Source organism: Scylla paramamosain, unplaced genomic scaffold (genome assembly GCF_035594125.1).
Source record: "Scylla paramamosain isolate STU-SP2022 unplaced genomic scaffold, ASM3559412v1 Contig80, whole genome shotgun sequence".
Classification (NCBI taxonomy): domain Eukaryota; kingdom Metazoa; phylum Arthropoda; class Malacostraca; order Decapoda; family Portunidae; genus Scylla; species Scylla paramamosain.
The window spans coordinates 104,946-115,000 of record NW_026973745.1 but is presented as its reverse complement, the minus strand read 5'-3'; the positions used below and the strand labels follow the sequence as shown (position 1 = coordinate 115,000).

The following is a 10,055-nucleotide window of genomic DNA, read 5'->3' as shown; positions in this document are numbered from 1 at the left end:
AGAATGTGCCAGGACATTGTCATAAAGCAGCTGCTAGTTCCCTGATTTACATAGTGAAGAAGAAAAAAAAAAGAAAAAACTTTATTGAATTGTCATATTTCTAACTAGAAAAAAGTGAATTCATTCACACCACCTACACATGTGTGCATTCTGTCATATTTCAAGATAACTATCTTTATGAAACAAAAAATATATTGAACAAAATCATAAGCTCATTGAACTCATCATCATGCAGTATTATCATAAGCTCATTGAACTCATCATCATGCAGTATTAAGACATTGTTTACATTTTCAACTTTGATTTGATGTTTATTTTCATGTTTAATGTGTGAACAGAGTATTTCAGGGACTATACAAAATATAACCTTAATTATTAATTTACTCATAGTGGTCTTCACCAACCAAATTTTTTTTTTTTTTTTTTTTTTTTTCAAAATTTTCTTGGGAAGTAATATAGGTTAAATCAGATCTCCTGATAATTATCGGCTGGCATCTAGCAAAGTGCAAGGCAAAATCAGCATCATGCATAAATTAATAGATGTTTACATAATAATTGTAAATAGTACTGCACTTGTGGTGTGCTGTGCTGGCACTGCTACAACACTTACAATTTTGATCATCTGTATTGCATCATGTTAGCTGAAATAATCAGCCATAAACTTTCATCACACTCCCATAGGGAAAAGGAAATTACTGGCCTTAGCTAAGAAAACAGACAAAGTCTGTTGAAAAGAGGCAAGGAAGAAGTTTGCACTACAAAAGGATCAATTTACAAATCTAATAAGTGTTAATGAATCAGCCTTCATAGACATGCTCCAAGGTAGTAAGTAATATGTATATACATCCATGTCTAAAGTGGTTCCATCATAACATAACAGTGATCCAACAAAGAATTAATATTAATATTTTTTATTATCATGGTGAGCAAAAAGATGTGTAACAAGGTGTGTGAGATTGCAAAGAGATTTAATTGAAACTGATATAAGTTAAAATAAAAATGAGAAGTGTGAGTGCTTGTGAGTGCATATGGGCCTAGTAGTAAGAAATGATGAGGGGAAATCTCTGACATAATGACCATCTGCATAGTTTTGGAGCGAATATAAATGCATTATTGTTGGGAGATCTGAATGGTATTGTTTGGAATGCAATACAAGAAGGTATGCTTGGTAGGAAAAAAAAAAGAGAAAATGATGAAATTGTGGAGTGAGCAAAATTTGGTAACTGAAAATAGTTTGTTTAAAAAGAAAGATATTTATAAGTGTTATACTTAAATGAACCAAGAGAGTGAAAAGGTTGTCAACAGTGATGAAAAGACATGTGGTTGCATCCAGAAGATAATACTAAGATTGTTGAATTGGACTCTTGGGAGGGAAGGGTGGAGGTAAGCCTGACCACTCCTTGATGGAGAGGAATGCTGTGAGTAGGTATGAGGGAGGAAGCTAGTTGAGTGTGACAGGTAAGTTTTGAAAGTGAGTGGATTTGACAAAAGAGAAAAGTTTAAAGGTGTATGGGATGCAGAGAAAGAGTGAGGTCTTGGTAATGTATGTAGAAGAAGAATAGTAATATTTTGTTATTTAAATGTATTGTGATTGGATATGCAAAAACAGGTTTGTTGTATGAAAAGAATGGGTAGTAGGATAGAGAAAAAACGTAAGGGATGGAATCAAAGAAGTATTGATGTAGCTGAAAAGAAGAATCAATGAAGAGAATTAGATAGGAAAATAACAATGAGAGATGGAGCAAGAAACTGATTCTTTTTTTTCTTGTAGTTAATAAATGGACGGAGCATTATGAGGGTCTGTTTGATGTAGACAGATATGATGATTCCATTGGTTTCATTAAGCTATTTTGTTTGTTTACTGACACCCCTCTCAGAAAAATATGTATTTTCTTTATAACTTATGCAAATCATATATATATATATATATATATATATATATATATATATATATATATATATATATATATATATATATATATATATATATATATATATATATATATATATATATATATATATATATATTCAGACCATAGATATACTATAAAAATGTGATGATTAGTATTTAACACTGTATATACCTACTTCATAATTTATTTGTTTGGTATTATTTCCTCTGCATACATCATAAGCATGTCATCCACTTTGTATATTGCAAAAAAGTCAAATTATACAAAAATTAAGCAACATTAACTAAGGTACTCAACCTTTTTCAGTATCTGAATGAATATGTGATACCTCATTTTAAAACTTAAAGGACTTGTACAAAAAACAGATTATCATATATAAAAGAATATTATTTGCAGTGTGTTAGGACTATAACAGTACTTGAGGAAAAATAAAGACATATAACTAATACAGCAAGTGCACTTGTATTAGATATACGACAAGCAGGATAATTGCTCAGATCTAACAAGAATGCAAATCTATCACTAAATTCATAGAGTTGAATTATTTTTTATACTACTTTAGTAATGAAAATTGCAAAAAAAAAAAAAAATATATATATATATATATATATATATATATATATATATATATATATATATATATATATATATATATATATATATATATATATATATATATATATATATATATATATTATCTAATGAGAAAATCTTTTGGCTGTAACACTTCATATTGTTCAATAGTATCACTACTAAGACAAGCATATCATGCAAGTGCAGTGAATAATTTAATTGTATACGTACAATTGGTTACTGTGCATGTCATGCGTGTAAAGAGAAGAAAGGAGCCCACGTTAGTTTTAGATGAACATAGCATTAATAACCAATATTCCAGGTACCTGGAAATGACGACACATACACAAAAAAATGTACAAAATATCTGTCAACATTATTGCATAATTATACAAGAAACAGTTGTTGATGGTCATAATTTTCCAGTACATAAATAAAAATGCCTCCATAGAAAATTTAAAAATGATGTACAGTACTTAAGTGATGTCTATCGTGAAAACAATAATCTGCTCTTCTTTTATTTGTGACTTCATAATTCAAGGATTTGTATAATAGCAGATTTTCCCCTGTGTGACTTATCTGCTCATTTTTCACCTTTAACCCTTATCTATTAGCTGTAAGATTAGAGTGAAGGAGGCAATGACCTCACAAGTGAAAAAAAAAAAAGAAGTTTAGCATACATGTGTTAAATATGCCTGGTATAGGGATATAGTGATCCCACCACACACTATGAGATGCAACCATGCAATGGAATTGTATTACATGGTGCATTCAACCTTGAGGGTGGGAATTTCTATAACTTTGGTCAACAACCTCTTTTAGGAGAAGGTTATCCCAAAATTGAACCTACTCTCACTCAAAGAAGGGCAATCTTTTTGTTTGAAACACATGGTGTCCAGTCCTATAAGAATAAACAAGGGGATTAAATGATGTGATGATGATGATGTTGATAGTATTAAATATACATAAAGCATGTAATAGTGATTGCAGCAGAGAGAGAGAGAGAGAGAGAGAGAGAGAGAGAGAGAGAGAGAGAGAGAGAGAGACACCCCCTAACCTAACCTAACCTAACCCAATCTAACCTAACCTAATCTAGCTTAACCTAACCTAACCTAACCCAATCTAACCTAACCTAATCTAACCTAACCTAACCCAACCTAACCTAACCTAACGTAACCCAACCTAACCTAACCTAACCTAACGTAACCTAACCTAACCTAACCTAACCTAACCCAATCTAACCTAACCTAACCTAACCCAACCTAACCCAATCTAACCTAACCTAACCTAACCTAACCCAACCTAACCTAACCTAACCTAACCCAACCTAACCTAACCTAACCTAATCTAACCTAACCTAACCTAGCTTAACCTAACCTAACCTAGCCTAACCTAACCTAGCTTAACCTAACCTAACCTAACCTAACCTAACCTAACCTAGCTTAACCTAACCTAACCTAACCTAACCTAGCTTAACCTAACCTAACCTAACCTAACCTAACCCAATCTAACATAACGTAACTTAACCTAACCTAACCTAACCCAACCTAACCTAACCTACCTTAACCTAACCTAACCTAACCTAATCTAACCTAACCTAACGTAACCTAGCTTAACCTAACCTAACCTAACCTAACCCAACCCAATCTAACGTAACCTAACCTAACCTAACCTAACCTAACCCAACAGACAAGGACTGGAGGATAATATCTCGTGAGGAGGTTGGTCTCTGCATAGTTCGGGTCATTGAAGAAACTGCCGTGTGTTCTCTTGACGCGGCCAGGTCAGATGGCTTCACCCTGCTCCACCTGGCTGCCCAGCAAGGCTACCCGAACATGATGCATCGGCTTCTGTCCCTGAAGGTGTGCTTAGGGGCTTTTTGGGGTGTTTTTGGGGGTGTTTGTAGTGTTTGGGGTGTGTTGCGGAGGTTAGTGTGTTTTTTTTGGGGTGTTTTTTGGATGTTTAGGGAAATTTGGTGTGTTTTTTGGGGTTTTGGGTGTTTTTGGAGTGTTTGCAGTGTTTTTTGGGGTAGTTTTGGGTGTTTTGGGGATGGTTAAAAGTGTTTTTTGGATGTTTGCAGTGGTTTGCGGATAGTTTTGGGTGTTTAAGGGTGCTTTAGGAGTGTTTTGGTGTGTTTTGAATGTGTTTTGCAGTGTTTGGGGTGTGTTTTGGAGTGTTAAAGGGTGTTTTGGAGTGTTTAAGGTTGTTTTTGGGTGTGTAAGGATGTTTTGGGATGTTTTTGGTATGTTTTGGGGATATTTAAAGGTGTTTTGGGATGTTATTGGAGTGTTAAAGGGTGTTTTGGGGTGTTTAAGGTTGTTTTTGGGTGTTTAAGGGTGTTTTGGGATGTTTTTGGTATGTTTTGGGGATATTTAAGGATGTTTTGGGATGTTTTTGGTATGTTTTAGGGATATTCAAGGGTGTTTTGGGATGTTTTTGGTATGTTTTAGGGATATTTAAGGGTGTTTGGGATGTTTTTGGTATGTTTTGGGGATATTTAAGGGTGTGTTGGGATGTTTTTGGTATGTTTTTAGGATATTTAAGGGTGTTTTGGGATGTTTTTGGTATGTTTTTGGGATATTTAAGGGTGTTTTGGGATGTTTTTGGTATGTTTTGGGGATATTTAAAGGTGTTTTGGGATGTTTTGTATATTTTAGGGATATTTAAGGTGTTTTGGTATGTTTTAGGGATATTTAAGGGTGTTTTGGGATGTTTTTGGTATGTTTTAGGGATATTTAAGGGTGTTTTGGGATGTTTTTGGTATGTTTTTGGGATATTTAAGGGTGTTTTGGGATGTTTTTGGTATGTTTTGGGGATATTTAAGGGTGTTTTGGGATGTTTTGTATATTTTAGGGATATTTAAGGTGTTTTGGTATGTTTTAGGTATATTTAAGGGTGTTTTGGGATGTTTTTTGGTATGTTTTAGGGATATTTAAGGGTGTTTTTGGATGTTTTTGGTATGTTTTGGGGATATTTAAGGGTGTTTTGGGATGTTTTTGGTATGTTTTGGGGATATTTAAGGGTGTTTTGGGATGTTTTTGGTATGTTTTGGGTATATTTAAGGGTCTTTTGGGATGTTTTTGGTATGTTTTGGGGATATTTAAGGGTGTTTTGGGATGTTTTTGGTATGTTTTAGGGATATTTAAGGGTGTTTTGGGATGTTTTGGAGTGTTATTACCCCTACACAACCCAAACTAACCTAACCTCACAACCTCAAGGTATCACCAGACGTACGCAACAACCAAGGTGAAACCCCGCTGTTTGTCGCGATCCGGAACAACCAGCTGGCCTGCGTTCAACAGCTGATTAATGCTGGCACACGTCTGAACCTCGTCGATAACCGCGGGGGGGTCAGCTCTGCACATGGCGGCCAAGAACGGAAATGTGACGGTAATTGATATGCTCCTGATGACGTCCTAGCTGGAGGAGGAGCGGAACGTTGATATTAACCGCTGCAATAAGATCGGTTATACGCCTGTTTACTACGCCATCAATGCCAGCAGGTGAGGGAGGAGGAGGAGTGAGTGAGTGAGTGAGTGAGTGAGTGAGGGAGGAGGAGTGGAGGTCTCGACCTTATAAGAGGAGGAGAAAGAGATTTAGAATTTGTACAGGAAGAGGAGGAGGAGGAGGAGTGGAGGTTTAGAGCTTATAACAGGAGGAGAAAGAGATTTAGAATTTGTACAGAAGGAGGAAGAGGAGGAGGTGGAGGAGGAGGAAGAAGAAGAAGAGTGAGGGAGGAGGTGGAGGCTTAGGGTTTGTAAAAGAGGAGGAGAAGGAAGATTAGGATCACTACAGAACAACACATAATACTCTTGCACTTATCAAAAACACACACAAAAAAAAACACCCTTTAAAAACCAAAAAAAAACACCAAAAACACCCTTTAAAACTGCAAAAACCACTCATAAACACTTTATCTTAACAAAAACACCCAAAAACACCCTTTAAAACCACAAAAACCACTCATAAACACTTTATCTTAACAAAAAAACCCCAAAACACCCCTTAAAACCACAAAAACCACTCATAAACACTTTAACTTAACAAAAACTCCAACAACACCCAAAAACACCCTTTAAAACCCCCCAAAAAAATAACCATGAGCACTTCAACTTAACAAAAACACACAAAAACACTTTAAAACCACAAAAAAACCCAAAAACACCCATAAACACTTTAATTTAACCAAAACTCCCTAAAACACCCTAAAAAATAACCATAAACACTTCAACTTAACAAAAACACCCAAAAACACCCTTCAAAACCCCAAAAAACACCCCAAAACACTTTAACTTAACAAAAACAACAAAAAAAACATCTTTAAAACTCCACATCCAAACAAAAACACCAACTCAACAAAAACACCCAAAAAACACACAAAAACGCACTTTTAAAACCCCAAAACACCCAAAAACGTTTCAACTCAGCAAAAAACACTTCAAAACACCCAGAAACACTTTTAAACCCAAAAAGACTTTAATTCAACAAAAAACACCAAAAAAAAAAACACCAAAAAACACCCCAAACTGAACCAAACCAAACCTAACCTAACCAAAGCAACCCCACAGGTACGACATTGTGCAGCGGTTCCTCGAGTACAGCCTGGTCCGCAAGGTGCATTGCAAGGCGACAAACGGCGAAACACTCCTGCAATTTTACACCGAACGGAACAACTTGGGGCAGTACGACAACGCAGTGGTGTGCGTGCTGGAGTGCGAGAAGCTCCTGCACTCAACCAAGCCTAGCGCGGAGATGTGTCTTCGCGTGCAACTGGGAACGACAGAGGCCAGTTCGAAGGCCCGCGCTCAGCTGCAGGCCATGTACGAGTCGACGAGAGCACAACGCCACTGCTGGAATTTTTGGTTCTTTCTCTCTTGTTTTCTGCTTCCGTCGGTTTTTTACTACCTAGACGTGTACACCGACATTCTGCTGGCGGTGGAGTACCATCAAGATTACCTGAAGAGCATCAATGACTCCGATGTGGTGGGGACGAGGAACATGACGAGTGCTAATCATTCCCTGTCCGAGGAGATGGTGGTGCTGGTGGATGGCAAGGAGGAGGTGAGTGCGTGTGTGTGTTTGTTTGTTGAACTATATGTTAAAGGCTGAAATAAACTCAAAATGCACTCAAATGATACTTAAACACACTTTACCATCCAAAAACACACAAGAAACACCAAGAAACACATACTAACACACCCAGACAGCCACATACAAACAGTAACACCCCAAAACACCCAAATTACCCAGAAACACATTTTGTCACCCCAAAACATCTCATAAAACATCCCAAGATGTCCAAAAACACACAAAAAACACAAAAAAGACACTCAAAAACCCACAAAAACACACAAAACCCACAAAAACTCACAAAACACCCACAAAAACACTCAAAAATACCCCACTAACACTCAAAAACACACAAAAACTGAAAAACACACAAAAAACACTGAAAAGTACCCCAAAAAGCACTCTAAAACATCCAAAACACACAAAAACACCCCAAAACACAAAAAAACACAAAAAAACCACCCTACACACACACACACACACACACATTTACCCATCTCTCTAAAAACCCCTCAATGTCTCCCTCCCTCTCTCTCCCTCTCTCTCCCAGGAAGCAGGATTCCTCGCCAACCTAACAGACAACCCAGACAAGATCAATTTCCTACTCACCGTTTTCTTCATCCTGCTGCTAATTACCCTGTTGTCCACTTGGAATCTGTACATTCATGTGACGCAGCAAGATATCCTTCCCATTTTCAAACTGCTACCTTCGTTTTTGCGTGTATCGTTGTAAACGCTCATATTTCTCACCCCCCTGGCCCCCGTCATGGCGTACCTCGAAAATACTTACGCGCAGATGAATTACATGAACGTCACAGTGCGTCAGATGCAGGAGGTTGGGGTATGTACTGTCTATGGGGTGCTTTGGGGTGAATGTGTGCGTTTTGGGGTGTTTTTGGTTTGTTTTTGGTGCTTTTTGGGTGTGTTTGGGGTGTTTTGGTGTGTTTTGGATGTTTTGGGGTGTTTTGGGGTGTTTTTGGGTATGTGGGGTGTTTTTGGGTGTTTTTGGGGTGTTTTTGGGTGTGTTTTGGTTTGTTTTGGAGTGTTTTTCAATATTTTTGGGGTGTTTGGTGTGTTTTTGGGGTGTTCAAGGGTGTTCTTGGGTGTTTTTGGAATATTTTTCTGGGGTGTTTTGTATATTTTAAGGTGTTTTTTAGTGTTTAAGGGTGTTTGGGTGGGAGTTTCCAAGTGGATAGGGTTTTTTTTTTAGTTTGAGTTGATAGGTGTTTTTTTTTTTTTATTTATTTAATTATTTTATTTTTATTTATTTGTTTTGTTTATTTTATTTATTTATTTTTTTTTTTTTTTTTGTGGGAGCTCTGTGTGTGTGTGTGTGTGTGTGTGTGTGTGTGTGTGTGTGTGTGTGTGTGTGTGTGTGTGTGTGTGTGAGGTTAAAAGAGGAGGAGAAGGAGGAGGGAGAGAGGAAGGGAGGGAGGGAAGGTAGATATTGAGAAAACTTACTTAAAATTCTCTCTCTCTCTCTCTCTCTCTCTCTCTCTCTCTCTCTCTCTCTCTCTCTCTCTCTCTCTCTCTCTCTCTCTCTCTCTCGCACACACCATGATAACAAAAATAACAATAATAACAGTAATAATTCCTGTAATCCAACCTAACCCAAGCTAACATACACCCCCCCTACCCCTTTGCCCCCTATCCCCCTTGCCCCCTACCCCCCTCTCCCCCCCAGGTTGATAACAAAGAGAGGCACAACCCGCCAGTGGGGGGGTTGCCTCTGAGCCCAGCAACTCACTCTTCCCCCCTTCACAGCGCAAGGTACTGGGGTCAAGTCAGGTTGGATCGGGTCGGGTCGGGTTGGGTCTGGTCAGGTTGGGGGCGTTTTTAAATGGTTGGGGTTTGGTTAGGTTAGGTTGTTGTTGTTGTTGTTGTTGTTGTTGTTGTTGTTGTTGTTGTTGTTTGTTTGTTTGTTTGTTTGTTTGTTTGTTTTTACTTAATTTCTCTCTCTCTCTCTCTCTCTCTCTCTCTCTCTCTCTCTCTCTCTCTCTCTCTCTCTCTCTCTCTCTCTCTCTCTCTCTCTCTCTCTCTCTCAGTATATTAGTATTGTTATGTAGAACTACTACTACTACTACTACTACTACTACTACTACTACTACTACTACTACTACTACTACTACTACTACTACTATTAAATAAATCCCCAATAGTAGCTTGTTATATTCTACTATTATTATTATTATTATTATTATTATTATTATTATTATTATTATTATTATTATTATTATTATTATAATTATTATTATTATTATTACACTTGATGTATATATATTTAATTTTTCTGTGTGCATGGGTGTATGTGTGTGTATTTTGAAATCTTTGGGGTATGATGTTGACACACACACACACACACACACACACTAAAACACCCAAAAAACACTGTTATTCACCTCCAAACACCACAAAACACCGCAAAACACACCAAAACACCCCATAAACACCAAAACAGTCCAAAACTCACCCAAACACACTTATTCATTTTCCTTTACC

At 37.1% G+C, this 10,055-nt stretch overlaps 1 long non-coding RNA gene across 1 annotated transcript; it reads left to right on the top strand.

The window, feature by feature from the left end:
* The first annotated feature begins 7,405 nt into the window (after nt 1–7,405).
* On the top strand, nt 7,406–9,100 carry LOC135098779 (uncharacterized). Its single transcript, XR_010267348.1, has 2 exons — nt 7,406–7,547; nt 8,107–9,100. It is a non-coding gene; the product is annotated as an uncharacterized LOC135098779 (long non-coding RNA).
* The last annotated feature ends 955 nt before the right edge of the window (nt 9,101–10,055 follow it).